This window comes from Diuraphis noxia, unplaced genomic scaffold (assembly GCF_037042655.1).
Source record: "Diuraphis noxia isolate RWA-SAM2 unplaced genomic scaffold, SU_Dnox_SAM2 contig0003, whole genome shotgun sequence".
Classification (NCBI taxonomy): domain Eukaryota; kingdom Metazoa; phylum Arthropoda; class Insecta; order Hemiptera; family Aphididae; genus Diuraphis; species Diuraphis noxia.
The window spans coordinates 28,148,251-28,175,020 of record NW_028301713.1 but is presented as its reverse complement, the minus strand read 5'-3'; the positions used below and the strand labels follow the sequence as shown (position 1 = coordinate 28,175,020).

Genomic DNA, 26,770 nt, shown 5'->3' with positions numbered 1-26,770 from the left:
TGAGACTTACACAATTCAGGACAAATTCATAATAACGACTGAATAACTGTTACCTACACGAATCAATATCTACTTGTATGTAGTGTATGTATGTTAGAGATGTTTCTGGCATAGTACATCTTATAATTACTATTGAACCCAACAGACGAAAACGAATGTAGTTTTCAGTAGCTAATAAAGTAAAATTTAAAATTTAAACATTATATTAGGTACAAATATTTAATTATATATTTTTTTAGTAAATTGCGAACTTATCAGTTTATTTTATAACTATAGTCCAGTGGCGTAGCGTGTGCATATGCTGTGTATGCACAGCATACACTTCCCAAATTGAAATAATAATTTTTTTTTGTATTAATAATGTAATATTTTTATAAAAACATGTTTGATTGTATTAATTTAATATTTTATAATATTATAATATTTTTTATATTTTCTTCTAAGTACATTAGGATTGATTAATCCGCAACACTACGGCCGCGTCGCGCTATTGTCCGTCATATTTATATCTAATGGCTAGTACCTATCATGTAACATGTTCATTATGTACGCAGTAATGCAGTATGCACGTTGGCGATTGCATACTAGTACAGACATTTAGCGACAGCTATTTATATTTCTTATCGATAATATTAATAACAAAACATAGAATGCTCGCGGTCGTGTTTACGTCACTCGTGTATGCTGGATCAGTATTGCATACGCTATTGCATAGAGCCGTCTATCGTATATTTTGCCGGCTATAATGTTATATTAAAAAATTATTATTTAAAGTTGTAAAGTGCGTATAATTAATTTATATTATAAGTGTGACATATCGTTTTTAAATTAAAACTATTTAAACTAGTTTCGAGTTATATTTTAAGACTACGTTAGTTATATTTTAAGGCTACGCCCCCCCCCACGATTTTATTAACTTACAACTTCAATGCATACACTAAGCTGAAACGCACGCTACGCCACTGAACTATACATACACTTATATACATTTGAATATCAATCAGGTAATGCTTAAATTTTAAAATAGATACTAGAAAATAATTGAATATTGACTAGATACTTATAATACTTAATTATTATAGCATTGAGTTAGACAGAGAGGTAGATACAATAAAAACTATAACCAAATATTATGACGTTTTAAAATCTATTCAAATTAAAGTGATGTATGCTTAAGTTATATATAATTATTCAAATTTATAATATAAGACAATTCAAATAACAAAATGGTGGAGTTTTTCAACTGTTAAACTGTGATTAGAAATTATATTATATATATTATCTTCATACATAAAAATCAACAACTCATTGAACTATAATTTATGGACAAATCGTTTTTGAACAGATATCTATATTTAGAACTTATTAAAAAATAACGTTGAACTAGGTCATCCTGGTGATTATATTTTTATTAACAATTATTTATTATTGTTATCTTAAAATAAACACATATCATCACGATTTAAACTAGAAGATTATTTTTCAAAAATTTAAATAAATATTCAATGCAATTATTAATTTAGAGATTTAATCCAGGAAAATATTCATTAATCTCAAATTGCTATATGATTATGACAACTTAATTAATTAAGGATGTCAAAAAAAAAAATAGCATTTAAAACGCAATGGATAATATTATTAAATTTCAAAACGGATATTTGGCATTAATGAAGATGTGAATTTACTAATGTAAATAACAACGAATATAATATCATGTTAAAAGAAAACGTAGAATCACGTAACAGTAATATAAATTATTTATATATGAAAATAATTTTAAAACATGAAAAACCAATTTCATTTCACCATAGAAGCCTGTAGTACAGTGATCGAGGCACGTCTTATACATCCGTACCATTCAAACAATTTTTGAGGACGATTACGAGGCTTAACTTTGTTTGCAGCAGGAACATTAGGGACAATAGCCAGATGGAAATCGTTAATAAGTCTGTTGTGCCCATTTTAGCTTAATTTTCTTAGTCTACGAAGAAATGGGACCGAGTGTTGAATATAGTTGGGTTTGCAATTAATAACACGACATCGGTCGACCGGCGAGAGTCCTAGCGTTCTGTTGTTTGTGATAAACCTGGTTGGTGTAGTAAACGACGAGATAGGCTTATGTTGGATAGTGAAATAAATAAATATGAGTTCCGTAAACCTAGATGAAAACAAGTGAGAAGATAAGCCGCTGAACGTATATATATAAAGAACAAGAGGTTAACGCAGTTCAATATAATTCAAAACGGAAGACATCAAAGGTTTACAAAGAGAAGGATTGTAATATAATAATCATTATGTAGACGTTACTATATTATAATAGAACATAACAAGAAATTAATCCCCAAGTTCCGACCTTCGTATGTAGTACGTAAGGTTTTGAATAACGACAGATACGTTATTGGTGATATAGATGGATTTCAGGTAATACAATGCCCATTTAAAACTATCATCTGCTATGATAAAATTAAAATTTGGATTAAGGTTTAATATACACATACTACATACTTTGTTCAACAAAAAAAAATTTTTTTTCTTTTAAATTAATTAATTTTTACGTACAATTTGCCCAGATAACACGTTTTAATCCACTTTCATTTTATTTGTTATTAATTTATTTTATACAACTAATTTATTGGCTATTACCTATATTTTGTTTACGTTATCAGCGTGCATCGACCGACGATTCGGGTTAACCACAATGACAGTGGAGAACGTTTTATTATCTAATTGCAATTGTAAATAGTCTTTGTATATCTGTCAACGTCTACCTAGTTTGTAGTGCGAAGTATCTTATAAAACAATTAGATTACGTTCAAAATGTTCAAATAAATACTGTAATTTTTTCTTTTTCTAAATTAACATTCTGACGATCGAATGATGAATGTAACCACTCTCTCATCAATAGATATTATAATAACATGATCAACCCGTCATTCAGATTAAAATCGGTAGATTGATCACCTCCGACCTGGTAATCAGCCATATTTATTTTAACCTATTTTATTCTTCAAACATAATATTACAATACTATATTAGCATTTTCGAACAAAAACTCAAAATTGTATTACTAAAAATAAAACAGTAAATAATATAAAAACTAGGTAAAATACATAATCTTTCTAACGTTATCGTTTAATGTAGCTACTGTTGTCACCATGAAGCTAAACCATAAAGAATTTAAAACAGAATTCTGCATAGTAGATGTGTGTGCGTGTGTGTTGATTAACGACCCGTCGATGTCACCTATGAAGACGAGTATTCTTTTGAAATAAAAAAAATAAATAAAAACTGAGCAAAAAAAATCAATGCCAAACTTACATTCTCAACACTGAACACATTACTATCATTATTATACTTACGTGTATTCTATGATATACCTATATGTATATATATGTTACAAATATAGTAGTCTATATATTACATACCGCAGCACTCGAAATAATTGACTCATTTCGTTTGAGACAAAAGATTTAGTATATGTGTAGACATCTACCTACCTCCACTGCACCACACATAAGTGCGTGCGGATATAACATGGCCCGTATAAAGGATAAGCACGGAACGATCGGCGGGCTATTAAAAATCCCTTCTAACGTTTGACAAACCGAGTCTGCGGTGAATTTAACGACCTGTGAACTTTTAACGGCGCCACTGTCTCCGCTATCGTTATCGTCGTATTCTCATATTATATTATTATTACGAGTATACATCGTACCGCAAGCACGCCCGACGACCCTAGTTTATCAGTCTCCGCGTATCTGTGTTTGTATGGAGGAGGTGGTGCCCAATTCATTGTATCCGATGATAATTACTTCGCCATTCAAACTAGCGAGAAATCTAGTCGGTTGCAAGACCGAATCGTTAATTAATTAAACGAGAGACAGAGCATCGCACGATGATTATGTTATTATTATCATGGGCGTTCATTTCAAAATGATTTCACATAACTGGGTAAGGGTTCCGTTCGATTTTTTTTTGCAATGTCCCTTGTGCGTATGAAAATGATAATAATATGAAATCAGTTGCTCTGTATACCTAGTTGATGATGGTTTTGAGAAAATTTAAATTCACGGGTAAAATCCATTGCCTATTATAACACTTACACTCGATTAAAGTATATTCGGGCTCGTCATGTAACCGATATTTTATACAATTTTAATGCTATAGTGAGCGAAATCTGCTTGTCTGTTTTTCTCAATATCGTTTAATACCATTCTCGTGGTTGATGTTATAGTTAATGTCTTGAGCAAAATGTTATACCTATTATTTATATACCTGTTAATTTATACAAATTATTTAACTCCTCATCAAAAATATTAAGTCGAACATATTATACTATAATGTCTGACCTTCTATTGATTGAGAAAATAAATTATTTTACGACCTAATATCATAAAAGTGCATATTATAATACGTTGTGACAGGTTATCATTATTTTATATTATTGGTTTGAACCTTTTTGGATTTATAAAATATAATATATGGCTAAAACATAACAATAAACAATATTTTTAAATCATCATCAACGCTTTTTTTGGTTTTAGAAAGAAAAAATTAATTAATTTCGTCGTGTACATTTGATAATTATTGAAAAAAAATTTTTTTCAGAATTCATTGCAATTTATTACAGAATAATCAAAAATAATTAATTGATTATTAATATAATAATATTAGGATATCAAAAAATAAAAACCAGTTATTTTTTTGTAGTGTTTTAATAAGGTTTCAACAACACAGGTTTTTAACCTACTTTAATCAAATATTAAACAAGAAAAATAATATAATATGTATAAATTGCAATTTAAAAACCAGATATTATAATACAATATTTTTAAAATTATAAAATAAAAAACAGCTTTAGTATTAGGAATATTTTATGTTTGTAACATACGCATAATGGAGTGTTGACCATCGATGTATGTCGTATCTAATACGACGTATGATATGAACGTCATAAACTTCTCAAATTTATCGTGATAGTAATATACTATAATGATATTCTGCCGCACGTATATGTAAAACAAAATATGTAAGTGTACTTTTAAAAACACATCACTGTATTCATTTCCCCAATGTGTCAACCCTTATTTCAAAAAGGGATCCTTCCTTCATTGCACTAGAAATATCACACGAGTGCACTCTAGAGTACATGTGAATATGGTGAATAATTATTATAGAGAAATAAGATTGGATATCAAAACATAAAAATAATTATAATGTTTTTAAGAATTTTAAAATATATCGAACAGTTTTGGGCTTTTGGTGTTACGATTTTTGTGTTTACATTTTGATGTGTTGGTCATCGGTGTATTATTATCAAATACGAGGTATTACAAAAAAGAGTAAAAAGTCTAACGGCTTTCCTGATGATAATAATATATAATGATATCCTGTCACACATATATGTAAAATAAATTATATAGGTGCATTTTTAATAGCACACCACTATAATCATTCCTACCATGTTCCAACCCTTATTTCGAGAGCGGATTTTTCCACTGATAAAATCACATCCTCCGCAATTAAATTTTTAGTGAGCGGCATTCAAAGTCCGCGAGTAGGTAGTTACGCGCACACGTTGCTCGATAGCGTAAATATTAATAAATAATTAATATGTAGTTAAAACGTTTTGGATCTCCCACGACGATAAAGCGAACTTCGCACTTTCCTTTTATTTACTCCACTCTATAAGAATATAATATGCGTGTGTGTGTGTTTTTTTTATATTCTGGTTAGGTTTCAGAAATTGAAAATCAACCGAGTAAATTCTGTTTCGTCCCGTAGGCATTTATAGTAGAAGTATATTATTTGGTAGAATACTAGAATCCAAGGGGACTTGACCTATAACCAAAAGTTTTCGTTCATCTGTTAACGATTCCAAAAATAACTTTAATATTTTCCTCTGTAAATAATATTTCCATTGAATATTGTTTTATCTATGTTATCGGTAAAAATAGTAAATATTTTTAACTGAAACATAAAAAAATTCAAATTTTCTTGAAATGCATCACAATATACTGCCTGTAATTTTTTCAATAATAAATAATTACATAAAATACGTAATAAAATCACTTATTAGTTATTATCGTTATATTGATGAAATATTTATAGTTACATAAGCATCAGATGTATACAAAATCATATTATGTTTATTATTATATTAAATGCAATCTGAATTATTGTTGAAATGCTAAAAAATATGGAATTCTTATCAAAAGGGTCTTTTAATTCCATTCAAATATGTATATTTTATTTTATTTGGTTATTTGGCTGATCGATTTTAATTTTTAACCGTTTTGATTCCGAGTTTTTGATACTACCTACATACTTAAATAAATAATAATATAGTTCCTTCATAAATTATTCATATGATAAGGTAATTGTTTGGGTATATCTAATCAATATGGACAATATATAATAATATATACGAATTGCTTATGAGAAAAAATGCACTTAACCATTTAAAACAGCGTCACGTGGAAATATAGTATTAACCAAATAGAGGTAGATCTATCTATAAAATATTATAATGGCATAAGTATAGATAAAAATGATTGTATGAAGGGGAAATGGCTTTTTGTATTTTAGTAAAAGTATTAGCTGAAAAACAATAGATAGTGAAGAATATGAAATTCTCTTGTGTTTTAATCACTTAAAATAAAATAAAATTATAGGATAGGATGCATTAATTAAAACTGTGAAACATTATTTCAAGTTTCAACTACTATAATCGTGTAAAATACCAAACAAACAAAGAATTAAAAAAAAAAAACCATATATCATTAAATTATTGTTAAATCACATTCATCGCTCCGCTCAGAAACTAAAATTCAATCAAGTCAAGTTATAAATTTATCTTTTATTTTATGCGTAAACAAACCCCTCCACCCATTGGACAAACTTCTGAATGCTACTATGACTGCAGCTGTAATACGTGTAGCTATAGGAATCAAAACACGTGGGTAAATATTTACGTGAGCATTTTTATCGCCACAAAACGATTAATAAGACGAAAAGTGAATTTTTCAATGCACTTTGTGCTTTTGAGTGAACTTAAATATTTTGAAATCCAGATCTGATAACGATTGCATTAATATTAAATATTAAAATTTTTAGATTACATTGTTAGTTCATTATTTAAACGATCATAGTGAGGATTTTTGGCAAAAATATACCTTGTTTATAAATTATTATTGTGTTGTATTTATGTTGTTTTCGTTCGGTTAATAATTAATGATTTGATCAATTCGCTTATGCAGTGTTTGGAATTTTATATATATTTTTTTATGTATAATTTAATAATATACCTATTGATCTAAATAAGTGGAATTACTGTTTGAGGCATGTACACGCACCCAGAAAACTAATAAATTTCATCGACGAAGCAGATAATTTAATAATCATTAACCCTAGAACACCGATGGCAATGTACAAATTATATAAATAGATAAACATAATTCGTTTAATGGTAAATGACGTAATAACCGGCTATCCCGACCATGGAGTTGATATCATAAAACAATAATTTAATATTTATTAATAACAAAAAAATTATAATGACCCATTTTTTAAACAATGGTGGTAATAAATACGTAAGTAATGTTTTTTTCCTATCATACAAAATATAGAATTAGTAGAAATCGAGCATGAGCTGTATTTGCATAAAAAAATTTAAAAATGTTATATGATTTGATGTGAATGTATATTTTATTTTTTATTTAATCATCGATGTGGAATTTGGCTAGATACTATTCACAAGTAGATTTTGTATTTTTGGCTATTATAATATACCTACGTACAACGATTAGTTTTCAAACTATAAAGGACAACTAACTGTTTGTAGTTAAGTACTGCAGTCTGCAGTGAAGCAATACGAGTATACTACGTATAATATACTATATTTGGAACTTTTGAATTCCATTGGAGTGTGCAGACAATATCACAATGCGTTGAAAATGTTTTACATAATTTGAGGATTATAAATTCAGACCAAATTACCATATCCATGGAATATTTTTTTTGCTGTCTGCAGTAGTGTGATAGTGCTTGTGATTTGAATAATATAATATATCCTGTTTATAGAAATTCCAAAATACTTTAGAATTCACCGGAATTAAAATTATCCGGGCGATTTTTTTTTTCAAAGCTATTTATCCTCGGACATTTGTTATAGTGGTAGGTACCCTTTACCAAAATATGGGTACCCACACAGCTTTTTGATTTTCATCCCAAAAATTTCATTTAGTTTACTGCCACTCGTTATTCCAATATTTATATCGATACCATACGTAAATATACATATTAAGTTCCTATAGGGTCATCGTGAAATTGTTTATTGATGAACATGGGGTGATTATTTTAAGTAATCAAATGTTGTAATGTATTTGTTGAAGATTAGCATTTTCGATCCTATACAAATAATAATTTTAATAATTTGAAATGATAATATACATTATAAATATTTATATAGGCTACCTACATATTATGGTGTATACATTTAATATTTTCTGAAATGTAGGTATCTACAATTCATATTTTAATAAAATAACGATAAAGTTGGTAACATTATTTTTTTACAACTAATACTTCTAATCTAGGTTACTTTTTATTATTTGTAGAATAATTCATTTTTTATAAGGTTACACAAATACAAAGTATACGTTATCCAGAATCATTGTCATTCCTTAAAATATGTAAAGTAAGAAAATTTCTATTCCAATACATAAAAAAAAAAACTATATAGTCATTTAAATCTGTTGAGTTTAGTTCGAAATATTTCAAATATATACTAATATACTAGATTAAGTTTTAAAAGTGTCATTGAATTATATTTTGAGCAGGTCAGTTGGATAATTGGGTTTATTATTAGAGACGTATGTAATATTTTAATTAATTAATTAGTGATTAATTATTGAAATTTTAAAATGATAATGGACCGGATACAATGAGTTATGGGTTTTACATTTCTTGGATTTTCACAAAATAATAGAAATTTTTCAATTTCGTCGTAGGTATCTAAATTACTATAGTTATAACCAAAGTCTAATAATTAGTAACCTATATTGACTGTATATGTATAGCCTTCGTATTGATTTATATGCATATACATAATATGAAATATACTTTTCAATATCAGTTTTAAATTAAATTTTACGGTATTCGATTAAAATTCGAAAAATGTTGGTTCCAATTTGTTGTACAGTGTTGTAGGTTTCTGGTGTACCTACCACGTATTTCAGTAGATCACAGTAATAGCTCTATTAAATTTGAATTTTTGGTTGAAAACTGGTTTTGCCTTACAATACTTGTGTTTTCTTATGGTTATCCCAATGATAGTAAAGAGAACAAGACACGTTTTTAACCACCATCCCCCTACACCCTATATGACAAATATATTAAGTTTCATAATAAAAAAAGTGGGAAAGTGAATATTGCTCTGCTGCTGTACAAACAGTAGGATACAAGTGAGTTACTGTAATGGATGGAGTTAAATTTGAATCCAATGATATCATTCTATACAAAAAACGATTCTGAGCGGAGACGGTTTATCTGTCTAGGATATATTGTAGATTATTATTACTTATTATTAATATAATTATTAAAACATTTGAATTTCCGGTGGACAATTTTTTTTTGATAAAGGTAGACTAACTAATAAGGAATCTTGGATTAATTTTTCAAATCTTTTAACGTATTTAGTCAAAATTTGAACTTTAGACGCTTATAAAAAAAAAATCATGCCTATGTATTAAAAATACTTTTCAACTGCTATTGTAACAATGTGTTAGGTGTCTTGAATTAAATTTTCAAGCTTTTGTACCAACAAATAAATTTTTATTGATATTAATTTTTTTTTTTTAAATAGTTATGATCGAAAATAGTTCTACCTAAATCGTAATTTTTTGAAAATTACATGGTGGATAGAATATATTTATCTTAACATTGGGTGAAAATTGCATGAATCTATGGACATTTGTTTTAAAGTTACATCAAACTCAAAATCGATTTTGTCGAAAACTGAATGTGCGTAAAAATTTCCGTTTTTCCCTTAATTTTTAGTTTGATTATCTCTATTATTTGGAAAAACATTTAATACCCCAAAGTACCAAATAGATTCACTTTCTGATCTAACAAGGTACTGAAGCCGAAAATCGAAGCATTTTTACTGTCCCAAAACGTGATGACAGACACAAAAAAAACACACACACACACACACACATACACACATCATGGTTAAATAAATACATTCCTCGCTTCATTCAGAATCTATAAATATATTGAAGTTGAACATTGAAGATATTGATCCTCCAAAAGGTGATGGCAAACACGAAAAAAAAACATACACATATATAAAATCAATACAGTCATTACTCGCTAAGCATCTAAAATAAATAATTGCGTATTTTATGAAATTATTTTATGTAAAGTATATCACTTGTATATTATTATTATACAATATACATATTATACGTTACATACGTTCAAATTACTTAATAGAGTTCAATAACTTAACTTTATAAAATATTCATTTTTAAATAATTAGCAACAAATAAACAAAAATAATAATAATTTGAGTGATAAATGTTAAATTATTGTTTTATGGCATCAATTCCATGGTTAGGATGATAGCCGGTTATTACGTCATTTATCATTAAATTAATTATGTTTATCTATTTATATATTTTATACATTGATGTTCTAGGGTTAATGATTATCAAATTATCTGCCGGAGTTCGGCTTCGTCGATGAAATTTATTGGTTTTCTGGGTGCGTGTACATGCCTCGAACAGTGATTTCACTTATTTAGATCAATAGATGTATTATTAAATTATTATGCATAAAAAATATTTTTTTTATTAAACTCTATATTTTACGAATGTGACAAAAGTTTCCAAAATCAAATGGTATACACTTAGTAAAATATTGTGGTACCGAAATTTCTTTCAAAATAAAAAGATAGATACCTACTATAATTTTTTTAATTTTTTAATTTTTTTTTTATTGATCTTAATATAAAACATCGGCTTCTGTGGCCATTAGTTTACAAATTTACAGTAATGTAAAATTAGTTAACAATTACAATATTATATCAAAATTGTGGAATTAAGGGCTTAAATTAGGTTGTATATAGCTGAATTTATTTTATAAACTGTAGGATGTTGGAGATTGATTGGGTGTCAGGTCCTAACGCTTCTCCGATTTGTTGAGATATGTCGTATTTTTTCCTCGTGTCTACATATTTTTGGCATTCAGTAATAATGTGTTTTACTGCGAAGTGTCCACTCCACACATTTCGCATATGGGGGGATCATTTTTTTCCATAACGTGTCTGTGTGTGATGAATGTGTGGCCTATTCTTAGACGATTTAATATGGTTTCCTCTTTCCTATTTAGTCCGGGGTTTTGCCATATCTATATGTTGTTTTTTATTTGGTTTAACTTAGTATGCTGGTTATTCAATTGTGTGTGCCATTTTTGGTCTAGGACTTGTTTGATTTTTTTTTTTTGTCTTCATATGTGTATTTATTGAGTAATGGGGTGTCTGGGGAGGAGGCAGGTTTTGACGCTTCTAGGTCTGCTTTTTCATTGCCTTGTATGACACTGTGTCCAGGAGTCCACATATAGCATATATCCATCCCCATACCGCTTGCTTCATATGTTTTTTCTTGTATTAGTTTGGATATGTCGGATGGATGTGTTGTGTTTTGGATTCCTGTGATGCTGCTGAGTGAGTCACTGATTACAAGGTAGTTGTTAGGTGTTGTATATTTATTTTGTATTATGTACAACGTTGCATTATATATACTATAGTTTATTATAAGTTTTAGTTATATATATCAAATAGAATAAAATTATTAACAAAAGCAGATGATGAAGACTTATAATTATTAGCAATAACCAATAACAATCGCTTATAATAAGTCATCATATATCTTTAGAACAATTTTCAGATAATTTTTGCTACCTACCTACCTACTTAAAGGAATCTAAAAGTGGACATGGAATGGGATATTACTTTGTGCCGGATGTCAAGGCAAAGTGTATTATTTTTTGGGTGCTCTAGGGCAATGGATTCTAAGAACTTTCGTTTCATATATGAAACACATCAAATAACAAAGTTGACACTATTATACTGAATTATTTAGTATTTTTAGGCCATTTTAAGCCAGCAAATTTAAAATATTATATCAGGAAATATATATTTTTAATATGTATTTGCGTTCATATTTTACTTTATTTACTTTTGGTTTACACCAAATGGCAATCGTTTTACTTATAAATACTATTAAGTCTTTATAGCTACAGATATTATGGAATGTTTTGACTTACTGGGTAAGACCAAAACAAAGAACAAACAAATATCAGTTGATATGTTACATTGCAATGCAATCGTTTTAATATTTTATTGCGAGTGCATAAGTAAGATTTATTGTTTTTGAATTTCTTATTTTGAGCATAGTTTTTTTTTTTCGTATGGCGCTATGTCCGGGAGTAGGCCCGAAGACCTAGTTCGGACGCCTGTTTGGCAGAATTTCTATTGGGGCACCCGTAGGTTTCTTCCATGCCCCGGAGTGGAGGATGGCGGAACTTGTTCTCCGGACACCATGACTTGCCCGGAGAAAAATGTCGCTCGATGGTCGAGGATCGAACCCGGTCCGACTGAGCCACAGCCGACGCGTTAGACCACTCGGCCACCTCGTCCCCCGTTTTGAGCTTAGTTTAAATAATACAATGTTGGAAATGCTGAAAGTAAAACCATCATTGTAATATTATCGTGTGTACCTATCAAACAAATTTGGGTCATTTTTTAATGGAGTTATAACATTGAAAAGAAATTGTATTGATAATTTTTAATTATTTTTAAAGCAATATTATATATTTATAATCAGTGTTAGGAACAGATAACAAAAAAATCATCTGGATAAAGATAAAGATAACAACACTAAATTTTATCTAAGATACAGATAAAAGATAAACAAATTTAATTCATCTAACAAAAAGATAAAAGATAAAAATATTTTATTCAGATAAATAACAGATAATTATAGAAATTAAAATTAAAACAACTAATTTAAAAAAAACATATACAATGTCATGTAAGTACATGCCTATATAATATGTTTATTTTTGACTTAACTAATTATATCATGATGTGTATCACCAAATATTAACTTCAACACCTATAATTATATAAGGAACCAATAAGATCCAAGGGTCTCTAGGGAGTAACAAAGTATAAATAAAAATTTGGGAAGTCACCCTGCTGAAGAAGTTGTCGAGTGGACCAAAAACAAAATTCACATAGTTAATAATATTTTTGTTACAGATCTATCTAATTTTCACTAAAAAATGTATCTTTTAAATTTATCTAGATAAGTCAAATATTTATCTAAAATAAATATTTAGATAACTTATATTTATTTATCTAGATAAGATAAAAGATAAAATAATTATTATCTGGATAATTTATCTAGATAGATTTATCTAGATAAGTCCTAACACTGTTTATAATATATAATTTATTTTAATATAAATATTAAATATACACAAATATAGATATATTTATAGTAGATATTTAAATGCCGATTATATTTATTTAACAAGAAAAGTTTTATATTTTAAAAATATTATCAAAAAAAGTAAAGTAGGTGATTCCATTTCATCCGACTACAAATAATAACTAAGGATTTAATACTTAAAACACTTCGTCTATGCATAATATAGGTATCTATTACTATTTAATCAAGCAAAATGCTCTCGGATATACGAGAACAACAATAAAGCGAATCGAATGCAAATATTTAATATGAACTCGGCGAGTCATAAAATTTTTTTGTTGAACGCAGCCTCACATAATAAAATCTGTTAGATCCCCTTTTGTCCAAGGGTATTATGGGCGTAATGTACAATACAGCAACTTGAAGGTTTATACCTGCATATAATGCCTTACCAATCTCATGACAAAACCGTGGAGGTTCAAAATTCAAAGCTCTACAATAACTTATAGTTACAAGAGTTTACGCATATTACTTTAATACATCAAGTGAGAAAAAACGATTTTGAACGATTAACAAGTTTCAGTGTCGAGGAATCGGTGTACCTTGGATATAATGTTAAAGAGCACTCATCAAAACCAAGCATAACTATCATAGTTTACTGGTCAGACGGTCCGTAGTCGTTTATATACAGGGTGTCCCGTGAGGATTTACCCATTGCGATATCTCCCGAAATAATGGTGATATCCAAATTCTGGTTTTTTAATAAGACTCACAAGGATAAGAACTACAATTATTTCATATTTTAATGTTTTGGTAAAAAAGTTAAAAAATATATATTTCAAAAAAAATTATAGATAGCCATTTTGTTGAGTTTATTTTTCTGAAAGTATTGACGTTTCAAAATTTTATTTTCATTAATTTCCTGATTTTTAATATTTTTTTTAGTTTCGAGAATTAGTTGCGAATTATTTAACACCGTAATGTTATCAAACATGTGACCCGCCGTGCCACGCGCATTCCCATACGGCCGGCCGAATACTTTCCGTGTATCTAATAGTTATAAATTTTTAATCATATTTTATTTCTTCAAAACTAGAAAAAATATTAAAAATCAGGAAATTAATGAAAATAAAATGTTGAAACGTCAATATTTTCAGAAAAATAAACTCTACAAAATGGCTATCTTTAATTTTTTTGGAAATAATTAAATAAAAAAATATATTTTTTAACTTTTTTACCCAAACATTAAAATTAATTTAAAAATGAAATAATTGTTGTTCTTATCCCTGTAAATCTTATTTTAAAACCAGAATTTTGATATTTCCATTATTTCGTTAGATATCGCAATGAGTAAATCCTCGCGGGACACCCTGTATAAATCATTGGCCTATAAAAGTATAAACATGTGGAATGATTTTTCCGTTTACTCTTATTTAATCCCGTTTCGGGCCTATTATTGTTGTTAGAATTAAGAGATAAATATAGCTAATAATAGTTTGGGATAGCCATATTGGTTATAAACTTAAAAACCTAATGAAATCGATATTATAGTTTACCGGTTAAAGTTAATTTTTTTCTTTTTACAACTTAGTTGTAGTAAACTGAACATAATAAAAGATACGTCAATCATAGCAGTTGTATTCAGAAGATTTGATCAATTAATATCTCATAAAATTATGTTTTGTTAAACCGTTGGTAATATAATAAATGATTATAATTATTGTTATATTTTAAAGCGTATTTTGTGTTTTTATTTGAGTCGGATTACAGTGAAAGCTCCTTTAACGGACACCTCCAAATAACAGACGAAATTTTGGGAACGGTGAAATGTGTACTCACTGTATTTCCCCTCTTAATAGCGGACACCTCCAAATAGTGGCCGACATTTAAGCGACCGAGAGTGTCCGGTATTTAGAGGTTTCACTTTACAAAAAAGCGGATAAGTCGTGGACTCGTGGATATCGCTCTGCTGTACAATTAGTAGGTTACAAGTGGGTTATTGTAATGGCTGGAATTAAATTTGAATCCATTGATATTATATCATTGTATACGAAAAACAATTCTGAGCGGAGTCGGTTTATCTGTCTTGGATATATTATAGATTATTAAAAATTTTCAAATCTTAGGTATAAAAAATTGCTCAAATGTTTTGAAAATTTTACCATATCTAGGTAAGGCTAATAAAAACAAAAAATCCAAATTTTAAGTTTTTACGAATGTTTTTAACCGAACTACAACAAAAATCTCCCAAAATTAAAATGTCTGTAAATAGCTCAAAAAATGGTTTTTGAAATTTCCAAACTTAAAACTGTAAGGAAGAAAATCCAAAATACAACAAAAAAGATCTCTTGTCATTTTTCATTTTAAGCAATATTTCTGATAGAAAACGTCATCCGTAATTATTTAATATTTAATATTTATCTCTTTTAACCACTTTTATTTCGAGTACCGTTTCGAAAATCGAAAAATTACCTTTCTAAAGTATCAGCTTAAGAACATTACCTTCAGAAAAGATGCTACACTTGATACCTTTGAGCAATTTTAGAGGGAGAAAAAGTGTTTACAGAATAAAGAAGAAAAAGAAAAAGAAATAAACATCATTACAACAACCAATATATTCCTCGCGCCACTCAGAATCTAATATAATATACTAATACATTATTATTATGCATTTCATTTTGGTAGATATTCGAAAAATAATTAGATCCTACAACAAATAATATGTCTTTTCTAACACGTAATTAACAAATGCACTCTTAAGTAGTAGGTATGGGTACTATTATTCGAGATTTATGAACATTTTCTACTTGGTTCTCAGAAAAGACTTAATATAATCATGTATAAATAAACAAAAAAATTTGCATGAATTGTAGGTGTATTGGTGAAAATATTAAAAATTGAAAAATTGAATTTATACATCGACTACATTCTATCTCAACGCTGCTAAAATCGTGTAACACAAATATAAAGTACAAAGCAGAGTAGCCAGCAGGGCCGTCCTAAAAAAAAAACTATGGGTGGAGGGAGGGTGTAGACTAACTAATTGCCAACTCGTGGAGACAAAAAAATTTTCTCGCATTTAAATATCCCAAAAAAGTTATTTTTTTTTAGTTATTAATTATTTGATTTATTCAATTAAAATTGCTTAGAAATTATAAAAAAAATCTTTAGGTATAAGTTATATGAAGAGATAACGATAAACTTTTACGGTCTTTATAAACGCTGAATACTGGTAAGATTCAAAATAATCAAAATTGTATGGAAAAATAAAAATAATAAAATATAAACGAATAATTTAAATTTAATTTTACCGATGATCGATAGGAAACCACCAGTGACTACAAGTGAAAATAACCACTATTTTAAGTTTTAACCTGTTTTGAATCAAATATACACAATACCTTAACTTACTCCTAGAAGTTCAAAAATAAACAAATAAATAAATATACTTTACAAGACAAACTACATAACAAATTTGAGAGCTATTTATATAAAGAAATTAAAATAGGACAATTTTTAAATAATATAGCAAAGGATGTGAAATAGTTATAATTGATCATAAATTGTGTATTTAAAATTTATTTTAAATACCTACCTACTATTTTGTATTACTACTTATATGTGTTTCTTGTTCATTTTGATTGCTATATATTATTTATAATAACTTTTGGTCATTGTATTGGAATAATTTTATTGTAAAATTGTTTATTTTTCTAAAAAAGTCTGCAAAAACGCCCGGATGTTTCGACTTTCCTTGAGTATATCTCGTCATTTAAAAATCTATAGTAACGATGGATGTTGTGTTAAATTTGAATTCAATACTAAATAACTATAAATGAAAACAGATTTTTCGTAAATAATATAGGAGAGTTGTGGAGAAACTTCTAGGAATAGTTCTTACTTATATTAAAAGTAATATGATACATTATTTTTTTTTTAATGTACCTACCCAATATAATATTTACCAAAAACAAATGTTGCATAAAATAACTGCAAAAAACAACACTAATGTACACAGTAGTATTTTTTAAATCAGTTCAAATCGGTAAAAATAGCTTAAAATTAATCCATACAGTTACATTAAAAAATTCAATTTTTATAAGACTTGTAGAATTCTAGCGACTCAAAGTTAAATCAAAATCTATATTTATAACATTTATGTAAAACAATTTTTGTTCAAGGCTTGACTGACAAATTATCGTCATATTGAACATTTAAGGATGAATTCGATCAAAAATCACATAGTGATACACAGTTCTACATTTATAATAAAAATAATTCAGCTATATTTCATTTTAAAATTTAAATTAATTCGATTCGTATAACTTAACTACCTATCTTTGTTAATAATAATAATATGGTGTTCACTAATGGTCAACTGAAATAGATGTAAGGTGGGAATTATGATTTAAAAAACACTGCACAGCTGTTTGCAAAGAACTGTTATATTAATAATAGTGTGTTTGAGTTCGATGTTAGCTTATAATAATATTATTATAATATTGGATCATCAACCACATGGTTCCTACACACCTATGACCCTAAATTGTATACTCCGAGCGCCGTGTTACTTTTATTCGTTGGTGATTTTCGTTTCACGCAATATTTTTGTTGTCACCGGAATCTCGTGTGTGTATAAAATCCAAATCTATGGTTTTTGTGACGAGGTTGCCTTAACACACTTTCAGCTGCTGAGTGTCACTGTGAGGCCCGTGACACAAAGGACGTGTCTCTGTGGTATCATGTAACTTTTATTTACAATCTTTGTGCATTATTTATGTGCATTATATAATGTGAATTTAGGGTCAGTAAGTATGTCTTGACATGGTACATATAGGATAAAATGATAAGTGTACATATATATATATATATATGTAGTACACCGCTGAGTCGGGTAATAGTATATGTGTGTGTGTGTGTGTGTGTGTGTGTCAGAATCACACGTTTTAACAATATACAAGGTACATATTAACGGTCTCATGGATACCATTTCAGGGTTATTTATTATTCTATGCCAGTCGTAATGTCCTCAATGAGGCTCTTAAACGTTTGTCAACCATTTACCTACGACTAAACAGTGGTGTTGCTGAGAAATAATTAAAGTAAATAAATAAAACTTGGCAGTATTATTCTCTATGTAATCCATATAAATGGATGAGATGAGCGTGTGTGATGGTAAAAATGCTTAGCTTCAACCACAGAAGATAAAAATAATATGCTCATATTATATAATACGGCTTTAAAATACATCAGCTGCAGTGCATGTTGACAATATGTCATTGCTACTCTTGAGTGCCATCCTCGCAGCAATCAGAGGTCAAGATGTGATCGCATTCGACCGTTCATTGGTGAAGGTGCAAAATAACTTTAATAACTACGAACGTATAATATGTAGTTTTTCAAAGCATGAATTTATTTTAACGCAACCAAAATGGTCGAAAAAATTAGTATTTATTTGAAAAATATTTATTGATCAGTGCACATTCATATGGTATAATATTCAAATAGTTCAAAAATTAAATATTTAAACAGCTAAAGAATATTTATTGTATTATTAATAATTTTCAAAAACGAAAAATCTAGCTCTCTTGAAAATTCGAAAGATGATTAGCTATTTAAATCAGACTGTTTTTTTAAAAACTTTTTATAATTCAAATTTTATAAATAATAAACAAATTATAAAATTCATGTTTTCCAATTGAAATCGTTCATGTCATCCTATCAAATTACGTAAGTTTGAATGAACAATTTTGTGATTAATGAAATATCATAATTAAGGGCCGGAATTATATTCTTTTGCATATTTTTTTTTGAGACTATGGGAGATATACATATACTATATATATATATATATATATATATACTATATATACACTATATTAAGACGGGGGTTCGAAATCTTTACAAATCATGAAACCAGTTAATTAATGGCAAACGTTTTTTTTAGCGGGGTTGGTAAATTGAGTTCCAAAAGACCCTAACTCGGTAAATTGAGTCCCAGAAAAAAATAGATAGTAGGTAAGTTGAGTCCCCGAAAAAAATAAGGTAGTAGGTAATTTGAGTCCCACGGAAAAACGATTTATGTGCATTTAAAATTTAAAAATATGCACTATAAAATTTTTATTTGTGATTTGTGGACATTCATCGACAGCACGTATATGATTTTGAAAACAGAAACATGCATTTTAATTGAATTTTTTTTTAATTATATAATTATTATTTTCCCCAACGATAAAATAACGATACACTCTTAACAATACCAAAACACTCACAGTCAATAAAAGTCGATAACTTTGTAACATCGTACCTTTGATTAAACGCAATTAAGAAACCGATAAGTAGGGGCTTGTTCGTACGTATATACTATATATATACGTATATTACGGTACCTTAAATAAATGTAGTGTATAATTTTTTTTTTTTTTTTATTTAAAATTAAGCCGCAACAACAAAGATTATTGGCTGAAGTTAAATTTAGCATATGGTGATAAAGGAGGGATATTTATACAATTCAAGCTTGGGGTGTGAAGGTGTATTTAGATTAGGTTATATAATTTAGTTAATTTTAAAAAGGTAAATATCTTCTGAATGTTGTCGGGGTCAGGACCAAGAGCTTCGTAAAGATTGTCAGCTAGTTTGAGGTTGACTCTAACAACGTTGTGTTCACGGCAGAAGCATATGATGTGTTTGACTGTAGGTGTTTCGCCGCATGATAGACAAGGTTCGGGATCCGTTTTGGACATTAAGTGTTTGTGGGTTAACCATGTGTGACCGGTAGTGTATAATTATTTAATGTAATGTATAATAATGATGAAATTTTTTTTTTTTTATTCATTTATATTTTTAATCAATATAAATCTAAATATTATATCCTTATATAAATAGCTTAACATCATATGTCAAAATATTTACTTACTACCAATTTTTTTTCCCGGGACTCAACTTACCTAGCCCCTTTTTTAGCATATTTGAAAATATTTGAAAAGATAAAAGAATATTTTTTACAATAAAGTATATTTGAGAATATATCGATTAATTTTCTCGCGACTTCAGTCGACGTCGAACGTTCATTTAGCACGTATAAAAACATATTAACAGACCGTCGTAAAAATGTGAAACCAGAATTTTTCTTATGCACATGACGTTATCTTTTGAACGAAATTATTATAGTTTATAATTTGCATTCAAATTCACACTAATGCGAGTATTGAAGAAAGTTGACAAGCTGTATGATACTGAATACAACTTATTATATTAAAATATGAAATATAGCTTAGTTGCATGCGCAGTTGGTGTATTATAGGTACGCATAATAATAAATTCGATTTGTATAGCTTTAGAAACATTGTTAATATTACAAATTTATTTTTATATAGAGGCAAGGCGACAATAATCTTCGAAGCTTAATTATATTTTCTATGACGCATACTATAGCTCAATTTATTAATATTGCAAAATCAACTTGAGCACATAAGCAAAAACTGATCGATAAAACATATACGTTGATAAAGCTAACAGAGTTTAACGACTTATTTTTTATTTCGACTGAGATTGATAAATACTCGTATAATATAATGTGGTGTGTGACTTATTATATGCGGGTATCAAACAATCATGGAAATAAAACTGTATTCTTATACTTTACTAGCTAATAATTACAGTAATTGATTATGACAACGCTATTTTAATAATAATATTGTGTTGTAAACGGTTTTAACTTCTAATCAGTTATTACCCACTTTATAATTATTTTGAACAAGATATGGAGTTTGTATAAAATTAATAAAAAATAAAAGAAGACAATAATAAGCATTATTAAGCTTTTAAACCTGTTTATTATACTATAATATAGTTTTTTAAAACTTAATTAAAATTGTTTTTATGTTTACGTGCCCGAATGAGTTTCCACTTTAATAATCGGCCCTTTTATAGAAGTATGTGTTGAGTGAATAAAATAATAATCCTTTTAGATATTTGGGTGAGTAAATGCCAAAACCAAAATAATAATTGTTTGTAGTTGTTACAAACGAAATAATGATTACAATACTATAATCATCAAAAAATAACATCATTAATCCAAGAATATTAATACCTATATAAACTATTATATTATATAATATAAGATCGTACTTAAACTACAACGCCAAACTGAATACTACACAATTATATATAATATATATATATATATATATATATATATATATATATATATATATATATATATATATATATATATATCGTTTAAATAAAACTGTAGACCGTTTATAAAAAAAACTGTATTTAATTATTTTAAAATATCGATTAATACTCTTTTTCTAATATCTAAATAAAAATATATGCCATCAAACTGATAATGTTCTTAAAATTCAAGAGGGTAGGGATAATGGTTATGGGTATTATAATCGCAATGAATAAAATATTATGATAGGTGGGTAGACGCTGTAATTGACGCAATCGATTGAAGTGTATTCGATAAAAATAAATCATTTTCTTTCATAACTATTTATTTATAAAAGAAAATAACAAAATCATACAATAAATATAGCGTTATACGACTAGAATTGGAAAAAAAAACTGGATTTCTATGTTCCTCGGTTACGGGCGAATGGCGTGTATATGCGTGTACAACTTAGTTCGGAAAGATATCGTTTTATTGATAGGTTTAAGTACGGGAAGAATGGCAGGAAAGAAGGTGGAAAGGAAATAACCAGTAAAAAAGGTTATTGAGTTCGAGAGTATACACCAAATCAGATGATTAGTGAGTCCAATAAATTACATGGAAAAGATTTCTAAATCGTTTACATTGTAGTTTGGCTACTTCACTAACGTTACGGAGGTCTTCGTGGACAGTTTAGTTGAAAACATACATTGTAAATATATGCTGCGAAGATAGCTTGATATTCGATAATGGACTATTCGAAACTGGAAAACTTGTGGTTTATTGTTGTTTGATATTTTTGCCAAACCTCAGAATCGAACAACATAACATTAAGTAAAGAGTGCAAAAACAATTTCAACATTGATGACGTCACACCTCACACCAGCATGATGTTTTACTAAATAATTCAATATAGCACATTTTTGTTTATCAATTAGAATTTTGTGCCAGTCAATAAAATGAATAATATTTACTTACTGGCAAACTAGAATATATAACAATTTTCTATGTAATCACTCTATGGTTTCTATAATATTTTTATTTTTATGTGAGTGATGTGAATTTTTATGTTCCTATTAATAATGTGATGATTAAAAAATTTGTTAAATTACCAAATTTTACTACCAAATGTAAGTAATATTATAAGTATATTAAAAACGGAGAAAACTTAAACCGATACGACATCGTTCTCTTAAGGTTTCTGATGCAGTTTAAAAATCGAATCTGAAATGTTTTGTTTTAGATTTAATATCACGGTGAGTATAGAACTATAACGGTGTAGCCTGAATATTTCAGGACCATTTCTAATATTGAAAATAAACGTTTTTACGCAACATTTTTGTTCAGTTGAGTGATCACCAATAACGGTTAAAGAAGAATCATATTAATATTATTTATGAATAATAGATACTAATATTATGGAGAAAAAATTATTTAAAACATTGAATTAAGAAAAAAAAACATACTAAAATCCATAAAGCAATATTTTTTTATTTATTTAAATGTGATTTATCTATATACTTCGTTTTCACGGTCAATTACATCTGTTTTTGAAATTATAAAAATACATTTTATTTTATTTACTTTTGAGTGAAATGCACAGTTTTGTATGACAATTGTGCGATATTGTAACTTTAAATAAAAAAATATTTTAAATTTATAATGGGTTTTTGGGTCAGTTCTGTATATAAGATACATAATGTTGTATTATGTATATCAGTAACTCAAAGTGCAAATAGTAACACGTGACTGGAGTTTGCAAAGAACTTTAGAATTTTATTTATTAAACTTAAATTTAATATTGCTTATATTTTTATAGCCAAATGAATAATTGTTTTACAACAATTTCATATCGATATTTTAAATAATTTTTTCCTTATAATAGAATAATCAATTGTGAAATCAAAAATTATCCATACCTGTTACGTAATGACAATTGTATGAAAATAATAAACCATAATATTTCTTCAAATATTTGAAAATTTTTATAATTTCCTGGATGAGACTGCTAGTCGGGCGCATTTACAAATAATTTAATAATTAATAATAATAAATCGTTCCATTGTTACTAGCTATAAAATATTAGTTCAGATAAATTGTCAAATTTTTTGGGGCACTTTTATATTACTTAGGTTATGATTATTTTATTCCTATAGTTCTACTCATATGAATACATGGAAACTGGTAATATACATCATTATCTCGTATTCAACAATGTACAAAATGGTTTAAAAAGATGATTTTTTTATTTATTTATTAGAAATCATTTATATTATATTACACAATATCGCGTGAAATAACTTTTTTTGTTTTATACGAAACAAACTACTATACTGTATAATAGATAAACAAATATTGTACATAGACTTTTAAATAATTTTGGAGAGGTACATACAAAACATAACGATTATTATAAATTATAATACACACATATATTTTTAGAATTGAATAATAATGTGTCTTTTATTTTTCTATCATTAGTTTTTAGTATTAACTATTACAGCAATGTGTCTTAATATTATATTATGTATATTTTTTTTTTTTTATTGATCTTTATAGCTTCGGCGACATGGACCATTAGCTTTATACATGATTTACATTATACTATTCTTAAAACTATATTTATTCTAATTAAATGTATTTATCTATTTTGGTTGTCCTGAGGAATGACATGATTTTTTCGGGTTGACAGTCGGGTCCGATTGATTCGTATAAGTTGGTTGATATATCTAGTTTTTCTCTTTCTTCTTCATTTGATCGGCATTCTGTCATCAAGTGTTTTACTGAGAGGCTTACTCCGCATGTGGTGCATTCTGAAGGTGGTTGGTTCTTCATGAGGTGTCCATGTGTGAGGTGGGTCGTGTGTCCGATTCTGATTTATGTTGTGTTTTATTTCACGTAATTTGTTGTTTTGGTTTGACAAGTGATTTTGCCATATATTTTGAGTGATTATTTTTATGTGTTTTTTTGTGTCTAATATTAGGTTACTTTTTTGTTAGGGAGTTTCGGATACTATGGCTTCTTTTGCGTGATGATCGGCTAATTCATTTCCGTGAATTTTGCAATTTCCTGGTGTCCAAATTATTTGGACGTTCTTGTTTTGGTTTTTTAGATTATCGATTTGATTTATAATGTAGGAATTATATTTTTATTTTAAATTATTGAACTGCTATTTACATATGTAATAGTGTATTTCCATTGATTAAACGTTGTATCATCTTAATGTATTATTAAATTATTGATGTTATAACTTTGTTTCATTTTTTTTTCTGTTAGTTACTATTATTAAATATTTTTTATAGTAATCTTATTGATAAATGAATGTACTTATTATTATAAGAAATTACAAAGTATTATTTTATGTGTAAATGTAATAACTCCTTACTTCCAACACAAGCTTTTAGCTTACAGGATTTAGGTTCTTCAAATGGAACCAATTTATTATTTATTATTTGTAACCATTTATTTTGATTTTTAAATAAAAAAAATAAAATATATTACAATAATTTTAAATCAAATGTTATTCTAGTTGAAACCAATTCACGTTGAATATTTCTATTTTACATTACGTGAATAGTCATAAAAAAAACAATATTTTGAAACAACCATTATTGAGGTCAGATGCATTTCAATCTTATATAATACAAAATTACATTAGATACCATTGTAGTCATTTTTCGTCAGTTTTTTTTTTCACAGAATGACCAAAGTTATAAGTTTTTTTCTTTCAAATGTAATAAAAAACAATTTTTACCAAACAAACCTAAAATGTTGACACAGAAAAGTAATTGTTTCGTGTTAGGGCAAAATAATATGACATATATAAATATTTAAATAAATAAATAAAAACACTACATGACATAGACTTGTGTAAACTAATATTTAAATAAATTACAAAAATGAGTCAACACAACTCTATACGAAAACTTAATTGGTTCAACATGGTTGACTGGAAAATGTCAAAATGATATTTCAACCAAATATTTCGTTTTTATATCGACCTATACCTATGTAGTTTATACCTTTTTATATACTCCATTCTCCATTACATCTTTAAATACAGCTAGTAGTTTATAATATTTTCAAATTCAACTGTAGATTTATATTTTAAAAGTATTATGAATTTACTTTCATTTGCTCTCACAATACAATTTATAACCATTATTGTTGTGAATAACACATCATATTTCTAATAATATGTGATAAAATATTTAAACAAGTTTAAACTCGTGTATCATTTTATCTAACATATCAATATGTTTTTACACATTATAGATGGGTCTACTTATCTACATATAATAGCGTAGGTGTACTTGTACAGGGTATCTCAGAATGGTCCGAAAAAAATATGCTAATGAAACATATGACAAAAATTTCCGTTACTATATAATAAGTAAATAATTTAAGAAGTTATTGCGTTTCAGATCAATTTAACCAAAAAAAAAAAATAGAATTTTAAAAAAGTTCTAAAAAATAAACTACTTGATTTAGATAAATCCTTTTACAATCAGAATTGTTGTTTTAATCAGATTCACAAATAAGCTATTTTGAATTTATCCAAAAAAAAAAAAAATATAAATTTTCAAGTTTTTTATTTTTGAATACTGAAAATAAAAAAATAATATTTAGAATTTAGCACAAGTGAAAATTTTTTTAAACAAAAGTTATTCCATATGTCATGTCATCTTGAAACACCTTGTATACCTACCTTTATTATATTTGACAAAAATATAATTTAAATGTAAAATATAATGTTTGTACGCAGAATGCATCCACAGTATATACATAAATGCCACTATAAATAATATTATAATTATAAATACGCAAGTAAATTTATGTAAATAGTATTAGGCTATATTTGCAAATAACCAAAATGTTATGCGGAAATAATCAAGAGCATTATTAATCACGAATAAATTAGCATTTATCAACCTACTGTTGAATTCAATCTTATATGTACCATCACATATTCAGATATTCTCGAACTTCTTAAGATTTTCATAATTAAAAACATATCATGGAATAGTTTTATGAGGATAAATAAACTGCAATATTGGAGCATATTCACGTATTACTTATATGAATTAATTTGAGTGTAATGTCATTGCTATTT

The 26,770-nt window shown here is 27.5% G+C and overlaps 1 protein-coding gene across 2 annotated transcripts in view; it reads left to right on the top strand.

Moving 5' to 3' along the window:
* Positions 1 to 26,770, top strand: part of LOC107174004 (serine/threonine-protein kinase 32A) — a 95,166-nt gene that overhangs the window by 36,576 nt on the left and 31,820 nt on the right. Inside the window, exon 1 of one of the 2 annotated variants that reach the window (XM_089223951.1) lies at positions 679 to 1,004. The exons of the other annotated variant lie outside the window; for it this stretch is intronic. The gene's annotated coding sequence lies outside the window, so the exon portion shown is untranslated. Of the gene's footprint in view, positions 1 to 678; positions 1,005 to 26,770 lie in introns of those variants that run through there. 2 annotated transcript variants of the gene reach the window in all.